This window comes from Ciconia boyciana, chromosome 2 (genome assembly GCF_034638445.1).
Source record: "Ciconia boyciana chromosome 2, ASM3463844v1, whole genome shotgun sequence".
NCBI classification, from domain to species: Eukaryota; Metazoa; Chordata; class Aves; order Ciconiiformes; family Ciconiidae; genus Ciconia; species Ciconia boyciana.
The window spans coordinates 79582225-79606499 of record NC_132935.1 but is presented as its reverse complement, the minus strand read 5'-3'; the positions used below and the strand labels follow the sequence as shown (position 1 = coordinate 79606499).

The following is a 24275-nucleotide window of genomic DNA, read 5'->3' as shown; positions in this document are numbered from 1 at the left end:
AATTCTCTTAGGGAAAGAAAGTTCCCTGCTATTTCCAGAGATTTCTAGAAATCTCTCTCTTGTTAGATGTTTCTCAGTTCTTTTTTGCCCAATAAAGTATGCATAAAATGACATTGTGTAGCATTGGCCCTTTGGTTAGTATGTCACATGGCACTAAATAAAATGCCTTATAGAATTCTACATTTATGAACAGCTTGGCAGTTATCTCCACTCCCCAAATTGTTATCTCCTTAAAGTACGAAATAAGACCTGAGAAGGCCTATATTCTGTAAAAAAACCCCTAACTTGTGTCCTTCAAGACTCAACAGTGCTGTCTCTTTACTCACTCTGGCATCAATGTCATATTCAGTAGCCCATTGTAGTGTATCTCATTCTGTCCATCTTTTTTGACTTTAACAATGCAAAGGGGAAGTTAATTTTTGCTCTATATAGTGTGGAATGATGGATTTGTTGCCCTCTGTATTAATATTTTCTGACAATTTCTTTTATTTTGCTGGGAAATTAATAGAAGTGATACGGAGATAGGAGATGGGATATTAAATGTAACTTACTGACAGGAAGATTGAAGTCCTCTTTTATGTGTTACTGAGGAATTGTTATAGCTAATTGCTGTGTTGAGTACTGTAGCAAGCACTGTAATGCTTCAGAAATGTCCTGTGTGCATTTCTGGTTGCTTGATGTGCAACCGGTAGCTCTTAGGAGAATCAGTGCAGAAGCTATACAGGTGCATGAGAAGGCAGCGTTTGTCTCATCCTGCTGTGAAATGTTATGATGTAAAATCAATGCAGCTTACAAAGAGCATTCCGGTAACAATTATTGTCTGCATAACATCCTTTGCTCTGTGTTGTCTGAGACATACAAGTTACAGGTAAGTGTTCATTTTCATATGTAGGTAAGTATCTCATCAGAGCAAAAGATACCCTACTTGAAGCAGACAAGTAGCTTGTTCATCCAGAAAGGCTGGCAGGAACTAGCTTCACAATCTACAGCTGTAGAAGGTACCAGCAGTAGAATGCTCGAATGACAAAAGGGCACGTGTTGATCTTTATTTCAGCAAGATCCTCCGTAGTTCCTACTACAGACGTTTTTATGATGTGGCCCACACCACCTTTGGATAGTGCATGAAAAGCTGGATGAGTACATGGCTTACTTTCTTGTCTACTTTTCTAGCCAGGAGAAGCTGAATAGATCTGAATGTGGGTAAGAAGCTTTACAGAAAATCCCCTCTGTGAAGGACAATTCTGTACCAATACCTCTGTTAAATATCTCTGTCAGCTAGTTCTTAATCAATAGCGTGTGCATAAAGTGTGATTTGGCCTTTATAAAAAAAAATTCAATTTGCATTTGAAGTAAGTGCAATACATCAAGCATTTTCTTATGCCACCTTTTCCCACTTGGATCGCGGTATTGTACTTTGTAGTGAAGGGAGATTAAATGCTTCTTTTGAACACTGGTTGGGAAGGGGTCCTTGTGTTTGAGCTCTAGATTAATATGCGGTCTGTCCTGTTAAAAAGTATGAGAGTCATGCAGCAGCTGTGGCAAAATCAGCATCAGGGAAGTGTTGCAACAGGATGGAGACAGGCAGCTCATTATCCCAGCACAGTGGCAAATCCCTTCTCCAGCCTTGCTGAGGCAGCACAGAAAGGGAAGGGGAAGTGATGATCCCTCTGGAATTTGGCTATTAACACCTGTCTGGACTGTATGAACTCCTATAAAGAGAAGGACTTATCTCAGAGGAACTTGCTCCCCTGGAGTGAGATGCCGATGAAATGCACTGAAGCTCTTTGGGAACTTCTTTTTGTATAAGGTCTCATTTACAGAACAGAAAGAATCTGTAGCTGATCGAGGGTCAGCAGCATGCTGGTAAGCCATGCTGCATGCTGTCTGGCTGCAGCTGCAGACACAGGCAAACTCCCATCTGTGCTGCATCAGAAATGACACTTAAGACCGGTAACTGAAAGGTGTCAACCAGACACTGACCATGGTTTGGGCATTTCAGTCTGATGCTGACCTCCATCTAGTACACATGTGGCAGTCCTTGTTGTTGGAGTCAGTTGCTAGCCATGTGTTACACTTGTGTAAGCCTGGTTAAGAGGGGAGATTCATTTTAAATTAATTTATCAGACCTGATTCCATTGTACATGAACAGGTAAAAAGACAAAAATATTTACCTGAAGGAATAAACGTATTTTCCTTTGGTAAAGGAAAGGCATGCAGCCTGTTCCACTGTTTGGGTAGGAATGAAATATGCAATAAATGTACAGCAAAATAAAACAGTCCTATGATCTTGAATCAAAGAAGCATAACTCAACAGTTAGATGTCCTCATTTGTGAGTCTATTGTGTGATATTTACATCAACAAAACATAAACTTTGCAAATTTTGCAAGCTTATGAAAAATCTCTTCTCTGATATAAGGCGATCATACGGTATGAACTGAGGTTTGAAATTCCTCTGTTGTCTGCATAGATGGTTGCTATTGCTTGTTTTGGCAAGTGAGAGAGATGGAGGTGGTCCAGGTACTTGGAGATATGTTCTAGGTCATTGAATACATTTCAGAGAAGCTTGGCCATTTTCTTATTTACATAAAATAAGAAATGTTGCTCCCCTGGGAGCAACCCCCTCCACTCAGTCATATGTAGCTTTGTTAGAGATACTGGTCTTATGGCTTGGATATGAAATAGGGTAGCACAGGAGTATCTGATACTCAATCCTCATCCACAGACAGACAAATGGGAAACTGTGGAGTGGGCCAAAGAATTTGGAGTTTGTGCTCTGGCCATGCCAAGCATCAGCTTTTAGCTGGAGGACTAGGGATGACGAAGTTAAACGTATTTTTCAGGTATATCACGATCTTGTAATAATCACAACACCTTCCTTTTCCTCATCTGGTGTAAATAGTTAAAATTGTCCAAGGTAATCTGGCCAGCTTTACATGATGTGTGCAACCTACACCACTAGCAGAGGAATGGCCATAACTTTTGTAGGTGATGGTGACAAGAAGCTGGGAGAGAAGAACTTCTAACGGGCACCACTAATTGGAACAGGATGTCTATCTGCTAAGATTGGGCTTGCACTAGATCATCCTTGTGTTGCAGGCTGATCTTTTCCTATACATTACTCCTTTCTCAGACCCTGCTTCTTACACCGTCTAGCTTATGATGGTGTTTAATAGTTCTTTCTATGTATTTTCACATGTGTGGTAGGTGGGGGTATGTGTAATCACTAGAAAGTGCTTTCTGTGTGCTGCTATACTGCACCAGATCATTTGTGTATTATGCTTACCTTTCGAAATAAGTACTGAAATCTGAGCTCATCAGAAAGATAATTCAGTTCTCTTTTATCTTACCTACTGAATGCCCTGTAGGACATACATGCCAGAAATCAGACTGTCTTTACAATCTTTCTATATAATTCTGTAAAAATGACAAGCAAGTCTAACTCTTAGATCTATTTAGTGCAGGAACTTAAACTTTTTCATTTGGAACAAGTATTTGTCCAGATTAAAAAAAAAGGAAAAAAAAACAAAACAAAACAAACAAACAAAAAAACCCCAAACCAAAACAAACGCCAGCAATCTGTACTCCCCAGGTCAGTATCAGAAGAAAAATTGGCTCAGTGACTGAGCTGTCAGTGCTGAACTCAGTGATATAGAAAAAGTATCTAAGCTTTAAACCTCCTGCTCTCTGAACAGATGCTATTAACTTTGCAGAAGGACCTGTTTTGACCTTTGTTTTTATGACTCAGAATCTGTGGTTCTTCTGTAAGTGATCCTCTGTATGAAAACCACTCTAGGTACACGTGGGTCCCTGTATACCGCACTGAAGTCTTCGAACAGTACTGTTGTTTGGCCAAAGTGTATGATCAGTCATATAAGTTCTTTCAGCCCTTCATCCAACGAGGACATAAAAGAAAGAGTGACAGCAGTTATCTAACTCCCTCATACTGCCTCTGAACGTCTGCTAATCTGTAGTTCATTCTCTAACCTTCTCGAGCCAGTAGGCATTAATTCCTTGTAAAATCTGCCAATTTTCATTCTGATTTTTTTTTTAATTCTTTACAAAATATTTCTCAGCATATTTTGCATCACAGTGATTTCAAAAGTTGGATTCAAAACATAAGAGACTCCTCCTCCTCCCAGAGGTGCAGAGCTTCCGTCTGCGTTAAGAAAAAACACTCAGCTGCTCCACCTGTCAGTCATCCTCTTCCAGGAGAAGGAAATACGGACACTCACAACAAAATGAGATTGCTCTCTGAAAGCAAAAAGTAAGAACTTGAAGCTTTTCTATCTCTGACTTCTATCATCTGTCTCTTGCTGTCAGCAAGGATGTAGTGCTCAAGGCAAATAACAGCAAGGCACTGGACCGGCTTGGTTCTTAGGGCTGAACTTCCTGCGCTAAGGAAGAGAAAGTACAGAGGGGTAAAAAAAAAAAAAAAAAGAAAAAAAGAAAAAAAGAAAAAAAAGAAAGATCCTGTTTGCCTATATTTCCTAATTGAGAACAGAGCTCAAAATACCATTTTCGTAGGAACACCAGTGAAGCTTGTTCCCCAGATTGTTCCCCAGCTCAGCTTTTAAGGGTACTCTAGTCCCTAGATTTAATATAATTTTTTTATCCCCATATATAGCAGTGGCAACACTGAAACAGGCTCTGCCTCATCATCCTAAACTACAGTCATCATTCTAAAAATGATTGTAGTTAATTTATTGTTGGTGCAAATTATCTTCTCTTCAGTACTTTCCAGAGTAAATTTACTGTTGAGCTTTTTAAGGTGCAGAAGCAAATTTCCTTCCCACCTTATCTGCAGGGTATGGCTAATTAAAATGGCCTAATCCTCCTGTGGCCTCAGTTTCAAGAACTCTCAGATAAGTTTTTAGAGACGGAGACGATGAACATCCAATAAACAAAGAAGACACAGATCTTGAATCACAAGGACTTACCCTGCAGCTTTTCCCAAGAACCCTTCATCTTTATCATCATGACATCAGTACACACCGTTCTGCTCTCACATTGCTCCCAACCGATCGCAGAGCTTTGCAAGAGGTGCCATCTATAGTTGGTACCCTGAAGACCGAAAAATCAATGATCAGAGAAAAAGGGCCATCAGTTATCAATCCATTTAGGTCCTGGAGACACGTTAGTGATGTTTATTAGAGAAGACATCTTGAAGTCATTTAAAAATGACACCAGCTACTATCATTCCAGATGCTAGGAAAGCTAAACAGCTTTCTCTAATGACAGCTGTTCCCAGGGATAAAGAACTCCAAAAGCCAGATTAAAATAAGTAAAGTAAGTACTCCTCTATTTCAGGCCAGCTGTGGCTAGCAAACTAACATTATTATGTAAATACTGCTTACTGACAGAACAAAGCATCTGCCTTTGTGAACAGATTTCAGTCTCAAGCTACATAATAAAAGGCTAAATTTTCTGAAGGATATCTAAGTTTCCATGAGTAACACTGGAAGTTTAGTCCTTACAATTACTTATTTTTCCATATAATTTACTACAGTGATTGTAATGATGAAGAGTTCATGAAAAATTCTGAAGAGAGGAGAATTCAGGGGAGGTTTTTCTCCTTTGAAGGCATAAACCTCTTAAGCAACTGAACATATGGCATGCAAAGTCCTAGGAAGAATATCTGCCCAAATATGTCCTGGTCTTTTGGTGGAAGCCCTTCAAATACCAGGGCCAGACAGCTACAGAGCACCTACAGTGATAACCATCCAGTTATGCTTTAAGAAAATAGTTTTCTTTTCCTTTTAAAAAGCTACCATTACTTACAAATGCAACCAACTTGTGATATAACCAAGATAGCCCAAGGTTGATATGCTAAAGAAAAGTGACAGTTCTTCCCAAACCCTGTCTTCAGATGTCATCTTTACCTTTTGTTTTAGGTTTGAGCTAGAATAATTGTTAGTCAGGCCCTAGAAGTCATCTCTTTTGGGTATTCTCATCAATTACAGATTCTATTTGTGGCTTTTCTCATCCTTTTCATGGTTGTCTTTCATGAATAGCATGTGAAAAAAAATATAGCCTTGCTTTATTGGATATCTGATTGATAGGAAACACCTTTGGAAATCAAGGAGAAAAGTCTACTACTGACAATTAGTTTCTCCAAAATAAAAATAAAAGTATTCTTTCTGTTTTTGACTTGAGAAAACTGGACTGCCTCAGACTCAAGATGGTAACATTACTTTATTCCTCCCTCCCTTTTTTTAAATCTTAAGGACACTTTTTAGCTTCCTTCAAGATGCATGCTTCCATACTGTGAACTCTTTCTTTCCCATAAAATATCTGCGATTCACAGCAAAGTAATATTCAGACTTTCCCCAGTGCTAAGGGTGTTTACAGAGTGTTCATCAACTAGTTGTGCAGATGGAGTTAATGCAGTTATGTCTATTCAATTACTTACTCAAAGCCATAGCTTTCAGGACAACACTACAGTCCTTGAACTTCAGCTTTGTTACAAACAGCTAAATCGGAGAAACTGAAGCAAATTGTCACTCACTGGAGCTCAAATGGACTGCAAATAGCAATTGCATACCTTCCAGACAAGAGATTTCCAGTCCATCTGGACAGTCATCTGTAACCTCAAGATAAATCTGTCAGCCACAGATTTCAGACTGTTTCAGACTGTTACGCCACATGTCAACTTGCACTTATGCAATGCCTGAAGCCAGACGTCACCCTTCCTCCATTACAGAGCTGGCAGAGGTTGGTATATCAAGCTGTGGAATATCAAACAGCTACGTGTGTCTCCTATCGCAGCTTAAACCGAGGATGTTCATAAAGATGCATCTTTCTCACAAAACCTCTGTTGCTGGTTTATATAAAGGGCTGCTCGCTGGGACCACGGGATGATCTTTGCTATATGAACCCAGAGGGAGATGATACATAAACATTGTGGAAGGCAAGGAAATCAGGGTAACCTGGAAGACACTCCTTCTTCCTTTAAAGATTTCCATTGACCAGATGTTCCCAGACAATACACCTCAAAGTCATTACGTGAACAAGTGTGGAAAAGCCCATTTGTTAGTTTCCCAACAAATGGCTGGCAAGTATTTATAATTTTTTTTTTTTCAGGAGACAATCTCTCCCCAGTTTCAAATGCTCTCTTTCATGGTCTATCCTTGGATCAATGTTTCAACAGTGAATAAGCCCAGTTAAAGACCTCTTCACTATCAAAAAGACCTCAGATTTTTTTTTTCTTGTTTTTTTTTCTGCAGAGTCAGATCTCAGAATGCTTGCAAATATCAGGAATGAGGTCTCATGCATGAGTTTCCTCTGATCCCCTACCCAGAGTATAAAAAAAGCAGAAGGAATTCAACTATGTTGATCCTAATAGCTTGTACTTGTCTGAGGCAGTTGTACCTATATGGATTTCTTGCAATTCATCTCAGCCTCTATTTAAAAAAAAAAAAAAAGAGAGGAATATTTTCCATGTAACTTGAGATGAGATAGATATAACCCTGAGCCTTCATTGCTTGAGAAAGCCTAATCAGTGCAGTGTGAATCAGGCCGTGGCACCGACCACTTAATCAGGAAATGGCTATCAAGAAGAAACAGTCCCAGGGTGTATAGTAAGCGTGGCTTGTACCCCCCTCCTTATGAGTAGATTCTTCCTTATGTGCTAACAGTAAAGTTTCTGGAGATATGTACATGTGTAAGTGATGATACTTGCTAGAAAACCCATGCTTCCGAACTCCTCAACAGCTTATTTTTACTGTCTTTTTTCCTAATTACTAGTATTCCTCTTTGAGATGCAGAATACCTAATGTACATTTACTTTTATCAGTAAAGGGTATGTGTTCGCTTCTAGGAAATCCTAGCCTTGGAGAAATGGGTTTCAGGGTTATGTCACTCTATGAACAATTGTAAAGGGATCTGTATGTGTGTAGAAGTAAGTAAGTGTTATGGTCTGAGAAATAATAAAAAAAGCATAGGTAGTGGAAGTTATATGAGGCTCTGAACAGAAAAACTGGGTTTCATGGCAGAGATAATGAGTAAGATTCAGGGGTAGGATGCATTTTAAACAAAAGCCTGAGCCTGCAATACATGCACACTAAATCCAGGCCCCTGCAGTCCCTGCAAAAGAAAGCTTATGGAGAGCATGCAGAACTGGGAGTATTGAGATAAAAAACCTGTGCAAATGTGAGTAGGCTCCTATTCAGTAGCATAGACTTGTTTAATCACTTCTTGTACAAGACACATCATACTCACAGGTAAAAGCTGGAATAAAAGCTGTGTAAGTAGGCTTAGGCTCTTAAGTTTTGAAGGCAGGATTGAAACCACAAATGAGTTAAAATATTAACACTAAATTCAAGGATTAAGGAAGTATGTAGAGTTCAATACAAACAAAGCCTGGCATTTTTAACATAGAAAATGGGCAAAGTCAGACTAGCAGAATTGCCTAGAAGGCCTGAGTGACTGAAAAATTAATTGGTAACTCTGTACAATATGAGAAAACAGGTGGTCTTTCCAGGAAGAAGAGAGAAACTGAGTTCACTAAAAAGGCCTTCACTTTTATTTGCAAAGTGACGGTATAAAATCTACTGAGGATATGCAGTCCAGGAAACATCTGGTTCTGTCCTTCTGACATATTTTATGAAGTCTGCCAACATCATTTATATATAATTATACTAGTTTTAGCAGGACTACTGCCTCTGCAACTCTAATGAGTACAAATATCTTGCAATGTTGGCAGACGTTTGTGCTTTTCTAAACTTCCTAAACTTCAATGTTTGTGCGAGATCCTAGCTGAGGAATTTATTTGCTGGGTTGGATCAGTTCAGCTTCCATATGATACAATGTAAGCATTACTTTTGTTATCATTATTGTTCTTAAGACCCCCAAGGCCAGATCAGGCTCTCACTACACATAACAGAGCATACTGTCCATCCGTAACAAAGGGTAAAAAAATGAAGACAAACCAGCATGTACAAGGAGATTATGGGACAATGTCAATCAAATGCGTTTGCCTTCCACACTCGCAGATTAATCATTACCAGTTGGTTTTGAGGAGGGATTTTTAGACACTACAGCAAAGAGGTGAGCATCAAGGGGGCATGGAAGAGAAAAGCCTAAAGTAATGTATGTTTATGGCGAGCTCCATGTAGGCTTGAGAGGTAGCATTTTTGAACAAATAAGCAGATGGGCAATATGTGGACTAATTAAAGCTTGAACCTCATCCCTGGATAATAAATGAAAAATGATTCATAGAATGAGAATAGCTGTCAATGTCTTCAAAAATGAATTTTTTGTTTATTGTGAGGGGAACTGTCAAAAATGCAAAGAGCTGTATGAGCTAATCGAACTGGTGGGTTTTAAAAACAGTCTTGGCAGCAGTGTATAAATAGATATGCCTGGGACAAAAATGCCTTTGTCAGGGCTAAGATGTTACAGTAAGTGAGTTGTAAAATAACTGTGACCTTAATGAGAATTTTAACAGCATGAGTAGATGAAAAAGGCCAAGTTTTAGAGATGGTTCTGCAGGCATAGCAAAGAGTCTAAATTAAACCTGGCATCCAGGTTATGGGTGTTTGAGACTGGCGGGATGGGAAGAGTCCTTTGAGAATCTGCAGAAGAGGCAGGGAAGAGACAACTCGAAGGTGAGACCAAGAGCTGTTTTAGCTATACTGAACTTGAGGTGGCAGCCAGGAACTCCCAAGGGCATGTCACCAAGGCATGCCTTGATCTTACCCAATGAAGGTAATGTTTTCGGTAAGGGAAGAGAGATCTGGAATGAAGCAGTATCTGAGATCCTTCAGATAAAGATGATAATGGAGTTTGTAGGTGAGATGGAACCAGGAGGGAATCAGGAAGAGAGGAACAAGAACTATTGGAAGTGTAGAAAATGTGACCTATGAGGAAATGATGAAGGAATTAGGATTTTTTTCATATATTAAAAAAAAAAAGAAAGTATGATTACTGTCTACATAATCATTACAGGTAGCTGGAAAATGGAGAACATTAACTGCTCTCCATTGCAATGAGGAAAAGAAGAGGTTGGTTTATGTTGTTACAAGGACTATTTAGGTAAAGGAGCACAAAATAAATTTGCAATAATATGGGTAGCAAACCATGAAGGCTGTGATACCCCCGCCGCTGGATTTTTTAGGAACAGATACACATCTGCCAAGAAAAGCAGGTACCAAGACCAGGTACAGCTGACTTTGCTGAGGGCTGGCAACATGGTTCTAATAATTTCTTGCAGTCTCTTCCACATTTACGCAAACTCGAAGGTCCATGAAAAATCTGAAAATGGGAGACCTAATGTATATTCTTCACCCTTTGAAATGTTCATATACATCCAGTATTATATGTGTTAGTTTCACCGACATTTAACACTTTTTCATGTCTAACATGATTTGAAAGGCTAGGCCATACTTATGAACTCCTGTAGTCGTTAACATGTAGGCCAGTAAATATGATTTTTGCCATCGCTAGCAGAAGGCCACAGGCTTGGTGGGCAGCTGGCAGTGCAGGGTCTCAGGACGTGTCTGGCCCTGCCTCGGTGGGAACTGATTTTAGCCATGGCAGCAATTGCCTGGTGGACACATGCCTGTGTCCTCCGTATGTTGGCTTCACCCCGGAGCGCCCGGGGCAGGGGGCTGGCGCCCCTACGTAGTCATTGCAGGACAAACAGCCCCTCCGGGGTCACGGGGCTGGGCAAGGGCAGCGTGCAGCTCCCAGACTTTGCTGGGAAGCAGGGAGAAGGAGGCAGGCTGTGATAGGAAAACTTATGAAAATAGCCCCACAGGCACCCCAGGGAAGGTGTTCCCACTCACCAGCATTGACTTAACCCTGATGAAAAACCTGGGATGCTGACAACTGGCTGTGATGCCCTTTCTTGCCTGAGGAAGCCTGGTGCCATCAACCAGAGGAGCTAGAGGGAAACGAGAAGGGTGATCATGACACCAGAGAAAAGGGACAGATTTTAGTAAGCTTTCTTGAATAGCAGTGTTTTATGTGTATTATTATTAATGAGATTTTTCTGTATATTTTGTGCTGTAAATATCATTATTATTATTATTGTAACTAGACTAATAATGACTTTTAGTTGTGTTTTTACTAGATGATTAAGATACCAGCACCATAAATGCTTAGCTGCACATACATGGTGTGTTGCCTCTTGCCTGTAAGCATGATCTTTTCATATGAAAGTTTGATGCCTTCCTCTTAAACAGAATTGCTTAATTTATTCAATGCCTTATTGTATTAAAATTGATAGGATACTTGATGGATAGGATACAAAGTTTTAGTGCCATATTTCAAAGACAAGATATAGAAATTCTTTGAATATTAAACTGTGACTCGGACATGCTTGGGTATTTTCAGTGGTAGTGATATTTATGCAAAGAAACTTCTGTAGCCTAGAATACCGGTGTTAATAGCCTTTTAAATTAACAGTGATGTGTAAATCGGTGGAGCCTTTACAGTATGAATAACAACCTTGGTCAGCCAAAACTCTTCTACAGAAGCCACACTGAATTAAACTGATATAAGGAAATAACTTGTTTTAAAAGCCCAGCCCTGTCCTGCAGCTACTTGGTAAACACAGTCTTTGAGTATTCCCTCTCTTCTGTCTCCCAAGTAGCTACCTGTTCAGCTTTTCTCTTAAATCTCTGAATAAAGGGGAAGGAAATGTAGACAGCTATGAACACACTGTACGTACTGGAAGCAATGACCCAGTCACACTTTCATACTCAGTATTAATTGAATCTCTGAAAACAGGAATTATCAGAAGAGAATCAAGTGCCTTGAAAGGATATTAGTCCTGGTTTTTGTTTGTTGTCAACAATATTCTGTTTTCTTGTCATTTTTATAACTTTTTATGTTTCTCTTTTTATTTGTAAAGATTTCTTCCAAGTTTTTTCAATGTATTCAAAAGCCAGAGAGACTTATTACATGAAGAATTTAACTAAGCTTTTCCACAAAAAGAGTTATTTCTTCATCCACCTTTTTTTTCATCATAACCCCCCTTATTAGTTTTCCTCATTTATCTCAGATAGTACTGAAGGGGTTTTTGGAAATGGTATTTTTATATAAATTAACTTATTAGTATTATTTGTTTGGTTAAAATGAGGAACAAAAAGTATGTGGAAATGCTGGCCAACCTATTATCTAGGAGATTTGTGTGTCTGAAATTTTAATGTTTAGCACGTCTTGACCAAAAGCATTAAATCATGTGTTCCTTACATGTTTTAAATTGTGGCCAGTTACAGCTGTAACTAGAAGCTGAGAGGAGTTGCACTGGTGCAAGCTGTGAGCTAGTCTGGCATTGTGCATTCACACTTAATGGTTGTCATTGGTACAGTTCTGTCACTGTACTTGCAGTTCCTAAGTAACCACAGCAGAGCTCTAGAAATAATCAGACTCACTATCTGACCATGGTTTAAAGCACTTGAATGCCAGTTGTAATTTTGGCTTGTATTTTTGGGGCACAACATCAAGCTCAAAAAGTTCTTGTCAGTATTCATCGCTGAATCTTAAACTTACGGCTCAAAATGATAATTTTGAACTGAATTAGTAATAATGTCTTAGACTCTGATGCTGTTCATCAAGGAAATAATCCAAGCTGTAGAAAATGGTTTGGAAATCAAAACCCTCTGTGTAAAGGTGGTAATCCTAACCATTTTTGTGGGGGTTTTTTTTCAACTCCATCAAAGATCAGAGTGGAATGCTATCTACATTTGTAGGTATAGCATTTTGTTGCATTTTGTTGAAGTGCTTGTAATACTAATTTTAACATTTCTGTTTAATGCAATCTGATGAAAATTCATCTGTTATTCTTCATGTACTGCAAGAGGCACTTGAGCATACACTGATGATACTGAGTTATTTTGGGTAGCAAAGATGAAGAGCAACTACAAATTCTACAGAAAGACCTCAGAGCATAGCGTGAGTGGATGATTAAGAGGGGAGATGAAATTCCACATATGTAAGTGTAATGGGATGCACACAGAAGGAAACAACCCTAACTTTGCATGAGCAGTGATGGATTCTGAAGCTGCTGTTGTCATTCAGGAAGAAGATACTGGAGTTGCAATAGCTACTTTTGTGAAAACCTCAGCTCAGCTCTCAGTGGTCGTCAAAATAGAAATGAATGTTAGGAATTAGTAGAAAAGGATAAAAAGCAACCCAGAGAACCTCCTGTTGCTTCTGTATGAGGTTTAATGCTATATAAATCCATAGCATGCCTAAGCCTAAAATGCTGTTTGCAGTTCTGATTCCTCCTGTCTCAAAAAGAATATAGTAGAAGTGGCAAGGATACAAAAAAGTGGTGGCAAGGTGACCAGCCCCATGAAATCACTTCTCCATGTGAACTATATAAATTACGCAAGGCCCCTCTACCTGAAAGAGACTGAGAAGACAAAAAACTGAGATTCAAAGAATTGTACGAGGTCTGGAGAAGGCAAATAGGGAATGAGTAGTCACTGTGTCTTATGATACAATGACAAGGGAAACTAGGTTGGAAGATGTTCAAAACAAAAGAAGTGTGCCTTTTCAAAACATACCTCAGCTTTGGCATTCCTCACCCTAGGATGCTGTGGATGCATGAAGTCAGTGATGGAATAAATTATGGAAACATAGGTCTATGAAAGACTGTATAAATGTACTAAGATCCTGTATTACTGGATGTCTGTAAGTCATAAATCACTGATGGCCAGCTGTATGTTTGCCTTGCTAAACTCTTTCTTAAGCATTTGATATGGGTGACCATCAGAGACAGGATACTTAGGCTAGATGGACCATTGCCCTAATTCCAGCTCTTACACTAAAGAATCTGAGTCTCTGGGCGGAGTGACTATCTGAATATTGTTTGGGAAAGGATGGGTGGATTTCAGGCATAGTACTGAGAAAACATTTTATTATTTGGTAGGCACAATGAAGGGTGACATTTTTTTGCCTTTTCCCTTTTCCTTACCATTCTTTTTTTTTGTACCTTACTGCTTTTCCTCATCTGCTGGCCTTTAATCTCTGCTTCTCTTTCATTTCTTTTTCCTTTGTACCAATCCTCCAGCCCTAAACACAAAATAGAAGTAAGCACCCACACTAGTGTATATACTCTGTGAAGCATTTCCAGCTTTCCTTCTTTGTTCTTGGCTTTCTACTGTGGAGCTGAGCTGAGCATAGCACAGAGTCTGCGGTCTTCCAGCTCTCAGGCAGGATCAGGAGACGCCGTAGGGGGAGATTTGTAGGGAGTTACGATTCTTGTTTAATGTTGTCCTCTGTTATTATTATTTGCAGAAGAACTTGCAGTCCGTTGTATGCTTGTTCACCTAGCGTTTAGAGATCAACTTAAAAAGCGGTTCCAGAGCAATGGCACTGTCCGAGCTCCTGGTCCAGCATCAGTGGCTGACACCCTGATGGGATCCTGGGGGAGTCAGCCTTGTTTGTACTGGATCTGTTATGCTTCCACTACGCTTTCAGCATTACACTAGCAATAATAAACATTTGGAGGGATAAAAGTTTTTCTGTTTTGATCCAGACACTGGTGCAAAGCTCTTGTTTTTTTCCAAGATGGAGCTTTTTTAATAAGGTCACCTTGAATTGAACTAACACAAACAAGTGGGGCATTGATGGATTTTCGGAAGTGGTGTACTGCTTCCTTTTAAGTGGGCGGAATAGAAGTTGGCCTACGGCAAGCTCCATTGAGAATCCAGTATTTAATTCTTGTTATGCTCTCATTATTCTTTTTAGAAAGTGTTTTAAGTGATATATACATACATAGCACAACATTTTCCCCCTTCTCTATTCTGAAATAATCAAAAGGACTTCGGTAAAAGACAGGGAATGTTTTTGAAATGAGACATGAGACGTTAATTTGGCCTCCACTCCTCTGCCTTGGCATTGGAATAGTAATTCATTGGCAAGTTAAAACATTCCCTTTTAGCTCCTGGTGACCCAAACTAGTTTGATCCCACAAGCCATCAGTTTTTCTTCATTTACCCTTCCTTCCTTGAGGCCATTGCTATTGATTTTATAACAAGCAGGGTCTGGTATCGTCAAACCCAGCTGTACACATGCTGAGTGATTGCTGTGACATAACAAATTACATTTTCCACAGGCTTTAGTCAAATGTGTTTTCATTTATAATCTTACCAGAAAAAAACTATCAGTAGGACTTGTTCATTCCTTCAGCACTTTAATTTCAGTTACAGGGAAGGGAGTTGTAAGGAAAAGGAGAAAATAAATACCAAGAAAAGACATATGTTTGTCACGTAATTAATTTCTGAGAAACCAAATGTACCCTTAAGGATATTTTAATTCGATATAGTTAGACACTCCATTCCTAGGTCCTGGCAGTGTTATGGGATTCTCAGATCTGTATATATGACCATAATATCTGAACACCTATGGCTTTTTCCCCATCAGATTTGAAGCGTTTATCTGTAACAGCCTCCCCAGAAAATCACAGTATGTAACTTCCTATCAAACAGAAGGACTGCTATCATTTTTTTTAATATAACAGTAATGCCCATTGGTAGATCCAAGCCAAACCAGAGTCCTGTTGTGCTAACCACTGAGTAAATGCACAGAGAGAGATAAACTCTTCTGTGCTTTCCTAAGGTATGATATTTATGGATGACAATGCAGTGTCAGCAGTAACCAGTATCGTTGTGCTCTTAAATAGATCAAAAAACTGTGCTCCTGATGTTACATGGTTATCAAACATAGGATATATGTTAGTTATCTGTATTTTTGGATGAGTGATCTGAATTTGACAACTGAAAGGAAAGCTATCATTTAAAGTGAGAAGACACAATTCTGATTTTCTTTCATGATCTCAACTAACAAATCCAAAGAGTATTTTGCCACCCTCTAATTCTTTGCTTGTTGATTTCTTCAGTTGTGTTCGCTATACAGAATATGCATTTGAATTTTGTTTTGTGCGTTTCTTCATAAAGAGTTCCATGCAGAATGTAATTGATTCAGCCTTAAAGGGTACTTTTTCATGCTGTGTCAGTTCTAAGACTTGCAGTGTACTGCAAGATGTCACTAAATACAGGAGGAACTTTGAGCTTTATTTATTTACAGTATCTATTAGTTTTCCTGTAATTGCAAATCCCATTGGTGTGCAACAAAATGTAGGCACTTCATTTCCTTAAAAGGCTTTTGGTTGTATCAATCTAGAAATTATATGACCCATTCTTGCTCCCAGTGAAGTCAGGAAAAAAAATCTTTGCCAAGGATTTGCTGTTGACCAAAACTTCAAAATGTTTACAGATGCTCTTACTGCATCTAGCGAGGAAGAAAGATCCCATTGAGTCAGCCAAGTGGGAGGCTCTTCCTGACAATCTGCTGTAAAGAATGTCCAGACATTCCTGATGGCAGCTCCATGCCTGCTGACCCTGGGAACATCAACCATTAAACATTGAGTAGAAGTGTTTGGAAGTTATGTTAATCTTGTAATTTCTCAGCTGTTGAGAAATAAAATTATATAAACAGCAGTACTCTATCCGTTCACATTGCTTTTGGTCACAGCAGCAGAATGAAAGCTTTTATGACCATAAAGAACTTTTCCAGCTCATACATTTTTTGCCTCAAACAATAGAACATCTCTCCAGTTCCTTCTCTAAAAGAAAAAAAACAACGTGAAGTTTAGAAAACCATCAAGACCAAACCTGAGTTCCTACACTGAACTCCCTGAACCAGTAAAAAGGCAACAAAATCGACTGATACGTCTTTTGGAGCCGCTCTGTGCTTAGTTCCTCCAAGTGAGATGACTTACTGAGACCACTTCTTTTTAAAAAGAAGGGTATCTAAATGTGGCTATCCTATACAAATATGTAGGCTTTGTTGCCCCTCCTTTTACAATAGTGCTTCACAAATCAGAAGAAGAAAAATTAGGTTAATTAAATAAACATTCAAAGAGCAAAGATGATTATAGAACATATTTATTTGCTGTTTTTTCATTACACTTTTACAATACAAATATTTGCTTTGTTGCTCTAATTTGGGAAAACTTATACATCTAATTTAAAAAAAAACCCACAACAAAAGTTGCTTTATGAAAATACAATGTCAGGACTTAAAAAAGCTTCAGTTTTCATCCTGGTTGCCTAAAATGATGATTAAGCTATCAGTCAATCTCTAATAGTCTTTGAAATCACTGAACAGTCCCATCTGGACCACAGAGCACATTTTTAGCCCCTGGCAGCCTCTCAGAGGCCACGTGCATGGTAGCTAGTAGTCAGCAGCAGTCCACTGGTCAGTCAGCCAGTACCCAGTATGGAGCTCTAGCCTGGTCATCACACCTGTCCCCTGCCCAGGTGACCAGCCAGGCTGGGGGGTTAGGTTGGGAGGGTAGGAGGCCAGAGGACATGGGGAGAGCAGCAAGAATGTGAGGGATGGAGGAGCATAGTTCACACATTTCCCAGCATATGGAAAGCAGGAGGACCTGAGTATTTCACCATTCAGACATAAGACACAGCCTAAGAAAAGCAGGCTTCAATAGGTCTTTTCACAGAGCTGCTTGTTTCCATGTGCAGCTGCCGTGACATTGCATTTGCTTCTGTCTCATGGCGAAATCACTGTGTAAAACTCACCCAGAACCAGATGCTAATGAATGTGTGGCAGATTTTTTTTTGCTAGACAATTTATCATGTTACAACCAGAAGCTGCCAATCAGCTACGATGTTGAGTGACTGCTTGCTTTTCTCCTATGTGTATACACTTTGGAACGAACATGTCTCTTCGTTTGTGCTAGTTATCCACTTTTACTAAGTGCTCAAAATGAATGGCTTTGAGAAGATTTTTCTTCAGACAAGTCCTTAACTTTGGAACTAGTTCCTATCTTTTGGTCTAAGTTGCTGTGTCTTTGGGGCATAAATACATAGCCTAATTTTGTGAAAAGTCAAGAATGTTGGCATGCATGGAGGCTTTGGGCTGCAGTTGGATGAATGTTATTTTTTTCTCCTTTTTTCTTGAGATATTTCAAGTTTTTTTCCACTTGTTGACTGAGTCCTATTATTAGCACTCTCATTTTGGTAGCAGAAGGAATTGATTATTAGAATAAAAAAGATAGTGTTAGCCATGTAGCTCCTATGTATTTCTTCCTTTACTCACTCTCTTCTTCTAAATTAGAATCTCTGTCCACAGCCGCCAAACCCGACTGAAATCTGACATCTTTATGCAAATTATTTAATTAACAGTTTTGGTGTGCTACAACTTTTAAAAGTTTAGCCTTTAAAGTCTTTGTAAACATATGGCTGATGAAAGAACCAACGCTGAACAACCTTATTTTGTTTATACAGCACCATCAGTGCACACTCCCCCCCACCCCCCCGCAAGCCCTCAGCTTCTGCTCTGAATCGAGAATGTCCATTAGAGACAAGAGGTACTTCAAGGCATGTGGACATCACAGTCTTGATCTCCTTTTGGTATCTTCTGGTGTGGACATCACAGTCTTGGTGTCCTCTTGGTATCTTCTGGTAGCATTTAAAGCGTGACGGTGGACTTACAAGGTTAACATTGGTTTCAGTTTCCTTCCTCTAACCTGGTCTCTTTAATGAACGCCCAAGTCCAATTACATAGTAAAAAACCTTAGTAATCTAAGTGGAACTGGGGCTAACTGAAAAAAAAACAAAAAAGTGGCTCTTGCTCTTTGATAGCATGTCTGGATGTCGCTCCTCCTGCTAAGTGTTTTGCAATGAGGCTTATTTTATGAAACTTTTTGAAAATCAAATTTTGAAAATCGAATTCTGGCTTCTTGAAGCTGACTCAGGCTAGGTGTTCCCTTCTTCAGCAAAATCTCTTACATGTTTTCATGTGTCCGCCAAATAATTAACACGATATTTTTAATAGAGCAGTTTTTATTAAGTAAAATACAAAGAAAAACATTAAAAACATTTTGAATAAATAACTGATTTAAACAATTTCAGTAATTACAACTGTTTCAGGCTATGGAAAGCAATAAGAGGGATACAAATTTAATAACTGAACTTATACCAAACATCTGACATTAGCAGAATGCTAAGGGCAGTAAGTCAAACACTCAAATGTTAGGTAGTACTAGAATTAGGATCACCAAGTACATATTAATTCCATCTTCCTGTAATGCTACTGCTTCCTACTTTTGCTCACGAAGGAGCATCATCTTCCTTATACCCTGAACTGGCAAAGTCACAGTGCAGGCTGATGCATGCATATTTGAATGAAAAAACAACTTATAGCAGAAAATAGCTGTACACCTTTAAATGGACTGCCTGCAATCAACAGATGCACCCTGCTTCGCCAGCGAAGTTCACAGCTGTTTGGGAAATGGTGGGATCCCTTTGGTTTGAGCATTGCTTGGGGACAGAGCACTGCGTGAAGGCTCAAGGTATGACTGCGGAGAGTTCAGCTCAACACAGATTTTTGGTGCTACTTAATAGGTGACTTTTGAAAGACATTTTAAAAATGACACTTGTGTACGTTATGGGAGGGATTTGGGGCAGTGATCAGATACAAACGGGGTATTAACAACAGCGTGATGTGAGACCAGTATCCACTATCCCTAATTCACCGCCCACAGCATCTGCTCTTGTAAATGACACTTGGTAGGGGGATTTCTCTCATGTATGTTTAACACTTACATGTTTGACCTTGAACAGAGACAGGCGGAACAGGCTAAATCTACCAATGCCAACCGAGATGCACAAAAACTTTGCAGGGCTGCGGGCTGGGCTTCCTTTCAAGTCTAGGATGACACAGGTACCTCCTTATACTGCTATTGCTCTAGTCTGACATGAGTTAGCCTAGTGATGGGACAGAAGACCAGAGTGTGACGGGGGTGCTTTAGTATCGAAGTAAAATCAGCAAAGTAAATGAATTCAGAAGGTGGGTTTTGTTTATTTTTAGTTTCTCAGTGATAAACACTCAGTGGTTTTAATTTATTTTCTCTTTTGTCTTTGCCTAATACTACTTCTATAGCCACTTTCAAGTTGTTAGGCATTTTGGTTTTTAACAATTCCAGACTAAAAAGACTGGTTGTAAATAACACCTTCTAGTTTTTTGCTAACAGACAACTGAACACAGTGTAGGAGCAACTGAGGAAAATATCCCTTGAATTGGACTTGTAACTTTTATTGCTGCTACTAAATGATCTGATCTGATCTGATAGGGAATGCATGGCTGGAAAAATGCATCTATTATAACATGCCATGCATCTTGTTAAGCTCCTGACTGTCTTACTTCCTACGTAAACCCTCTTGACAAATACTTCTAGCTTATTGTGTTCACTGTGAGTCTTAGAGAGTGAAAGGGCAGAGGGTGAGTGACATCTTGGTCACACAAATATGCTGTCTGGGTTTAAATAACGGGGTAAATGAACTCTCATTAAAGATAGTCAGTGGGACTCTTTATACGAAAACCCTTTTCTGATTAGTCTTTTTTTGTTCATTTCAATTCAATTTACATGCATTTTTTAGTGGATTTAAGATATGCTCAAAGCAAAACAAAAACGTTCACACAGGAGTTTGCCCTAATTTAGCTAAATCATTTTTTAAAAGTGACTTAGGGGCTGGCTTACTTGGAGAATTTACTATGAAATTCTTGTGCACGGACAACTCCACCGTCACTTCCCATGCCATACGCCTCGCTGCCTGTTCGGTGTGCTTTCATGGGGTAAATGTGATTTAGGACTCCTAATGCTAGATCAGTGTCACAGAAATGTTGCCCAAGTATGAGGGCTACACAGCTGGCTAACATTTCTTCTAAAAATTGTGATGGTCTAATTCTGTGAAGGCAGGAGTTACGCCAAGTATCGCCTCTACCCCTGTGGCCCCAAAAAGGCCAGCACAAAAGCCTGAAGTCCAGATAGATAAACTCTACATCCTGTGCTTTAGACCGTTTGGCAGTGACAAGGTCTTATATATGTGCTCTTTATCCAAATCCCACTTGTACTGCTGGGTGATGTAGTAACACAGGAATCCAATATTAATGAGTATGGCCCTGCAGACAGAGAGAAGCAACTAATGGATTGCTAATTCATACCCTGGCTTACTTTAAGGAGGTGTCTTGGGGCTAACAACCAAAAAATTAAAACTTAAATTAGTCTGTAGAAGAAAGTGGTGTAAGGCAGCAGAATACATTATCATCCAAAGTAGAGGAAAAACCACGCTAATATTTTTATTATGTATTAATTTAAAAATCCCTGAATCTAGATTCAAATGTAATACGACTTATGTCTTAGGTTTGTAACTTTTCACAATTTCAGTCAAATTCTGACCTATTTAAGAGACCAGAGTTATTAATATTTGCTATTATTTCTACTCCTCAAACTTTTTGGCTGGATTTCGCCAAGGCTTTCTTTGTTCTCACTCCCACCTTCCTCTTCATTTTGAAAGTATCAGTTCTGGGAAGTGGCTGAAAGATAGAAAAACACATACATAAAAATTGTTTGACTGCAGGTATTCATTGTAAAATAATCCTTTTTTTTTTCCTGGAGGAGATATGAAGGTGAATCAGGAAATGGATGGCTTTTTCGGATCACATGAATCAGTATCCCAGAATTCATCATTTTCACCAAATATCTGACTACTTTTAGGGACCTGAAGTTAGACGGCCCTTATTTAAGGCTCATATAACAACTTCTTTAAGTGCCTTATCTGTCAGAGACTTCAATGAAAAGAAAGAGGCAATTACTAAAAATCAGCTTGCACATTTATAAATGCAAGTGCACATTTATTCATGTTATATCGTTGTGTCGAAAATGTCACCTTAAGCATTCAGGAAATTAAACCATTTTGTTTATAAGGAGCCTAAATCATACAAATACCATGAGATATAGTACTTTATTCTCCCTTTTGATCACAAATGGTAAATATAAACTCATCAGATGAACATCTAGCTCTCAAAAGCCAAGTAATTTAAAATCTCATCTCACTGTTCCTAATCCCTAGATATTATAGGTACTAGTCAGTGTAGCCTTTAAATACAGCACGTAACGCGAGACAATAATTTGACAGAAAACAGGAGAGAGTTTGTAACTCTGGCATTTATTTCCCTGTGATTTACAGCAAGTATTGCAGTGGTGTCTGTTGCTAAGACAATTAAAATTTTGCTCAGTCTGGACTTGTCTTGTGCCTGCTACTGGGATATGCGCTACTGGGCTACAGCCTTGCACGTCCTGCTCTTTAACAGTATACTTCCCTACTGGAACCATCTGAGGATGACATTCAAATATGGCAGACTCATGGTGACCCAGCCTTGGAAGATGACTTTGCTCAAAGCAGGCAGGCATGCTGAGGATGCACACAACTCAAATGCAGGAGACCAAATACTTTCCTGAATCTCAATGGGAAAGAAGGAAGAAACAGCGATGTAGACCTGATGAACAGGTCTCTCAGCAAGGTCACATAAGCAAGGTGGGTTCAAGTCACCAGAGTGCCCAAACTCTGTGTTCTTTAGCATTGGTTCAGGAAAGGGAGCTCGTTCACATGCATCATGCTCCTGGCTGGTCTGCTCTGGAAAGTTTCTGGTTACCAGGAGGGTTTCTCCAGAGTAATAGATGATGTGGTTGAAAAAACAAAAACAGGCAATTAACTGTGAGATTTCAAAGTTTTTCTCTGCATGTTTCTCATGAATTGAACAAAAATAACTAATGTTTTCAATGGAGCAAAAAAACCAAAATGGAATTAAAATAAAGCCTTTGAACTCTGTCATTGTGAAGCAAGCAAGGTCTTTTCCCTACGATGGAAGCATAGCTCAAGGCTCGGTTTCACTGAAGCTAACTCCTCCCTCCTTTTTTTTCTTCTTTTTTCTTTCTTTTTCCTTTTAACCTAACTTAAACTTTGGGCTTACAGTATCCGACTTTGTTTTTCTAAATGATGAAAGACAGACATACTGTCCAAGGTGCTTTTGATGGGTAATGTGAAGACAGGCCTTCTCTTACACCATGGCTTTCCCACCTAAACAGATGGAAATCCACCCCCTTCCCTGCTTTCTAACACTCTTTATATCCTGCCACCACAGGGAGGAGCTGAAATCTGGCTTCCCACCAAACTGGCCAAAAGCCTGAAGGTGCTGGGCAGCTTTTCCTTGTCCAACTGCAGTACCTTACCGCTTTCACATGCTGCCATCCCTTAACACGCTAGGCTCTATTTTGTTGCAAGGAGGGATCAAGAATTAGCAACAGTGAGAAATACAATGACAGGAAAATACAGGGCAGAGGAGGAGGTGATCCATACTGGAAGGAAGGCTGGATGGAATTGGCACTTGGTCCTCTCAGGATTTTCTTTTCTTTCCTTAAGTCAGATAGTAGAGCTTCTCCTGCTTCTTTCTCCCCTACCCTCAGCAGCCACAATACTTCTAGATTATGTTAGGATACCCTTATTTATTTTGGTTATAGTAACCGGAGGCTTACCCTGGGATCGAGACACACTGTGCAAGGTACCTGTACAGACCCAAAAAACTCTCAGCCACTACTTGCAAGAGTATGTCTGGGGGTTGCTTTGCCTAAAATTGCTTGTCTCACCCAACTAATCTGATTTAACTCTGCACTTAGACATAGCACAGAGTAACATGTAACATTAAATAACTTCACATTTTGTAGCTTTATTTCAAACATGGTTAATCTCACGGCCAGTTTCATACGTCTTTGCCCATGAGCTTCTCAAAATAAAATAAAATGCAATAGAATTAATCATTGACATCACTACTGTTCCTCCATGAGATTGGTAGTTAGCTATAAAGCACATGACCTAAAACCTCTGGGGATGATATAGAGAAAGTATGATTCCAGTGGGATTTTTCTTAGGATGTAATGTACATCATTAATCCAGTATCATCTAAAGCTATAAATGTTGTGGGGTTTTTTTTGTTTGTTTTACATATATGTCCATTGGTTCATAGCCAAACCACAGAGGAATTGTTAGGGGCTAAAATGTACATCATTCCAGGGGCTAAAATTTTGATGCTTTTTACTGGCAGTTGGTTTTGCATACACAGTTCTTACTTTTCACAGACAAAGAGTGGATGTTTGGGGTTTTTTTTCCCAGTAGTTGGAAAAACAAGTATATCTTCTCTTTAAAAAGAAAAAGTCTAAAGTTATTGTAATAGGTGGAGATACATACAAAGCATGGGACTTGCTGATGTGAACAGATACGTCTTAAAAACACTCCAAACAAGTTAACGGAGTATATATGTGAATCATCCTATACCTGCAGTTACTTTGATGGCAATTTTTAGGCATAAAATGGATTATTTTATTTCCTATACAAGTATTTTCTGGAGCTGAGGAAATTTCACGGGAAAGTGATCCTACGTAAATATACATTACATTGGTGTCTTA

General features: G+C 39.2%; 1 non-coding gene across 1 annotated transcript; it reads right to left on the bottom strand.

Annotated features, from left to right (window-relative positions):
* Positions 1-21441: 21441 nt before the first annotated feature.
* On the bottom strand, positions 21442-21510 carry LOC140648714 (small nucleolar RNA SNORD123). The gene has a single exon (XR_012041326.1). It is a non-coding gene; the product is annotated as a small nucleolar RNA SNORD123 (small nucleolar RNA).
* Positions 21511-24275: the final 2765 nt, after the last annotated feature.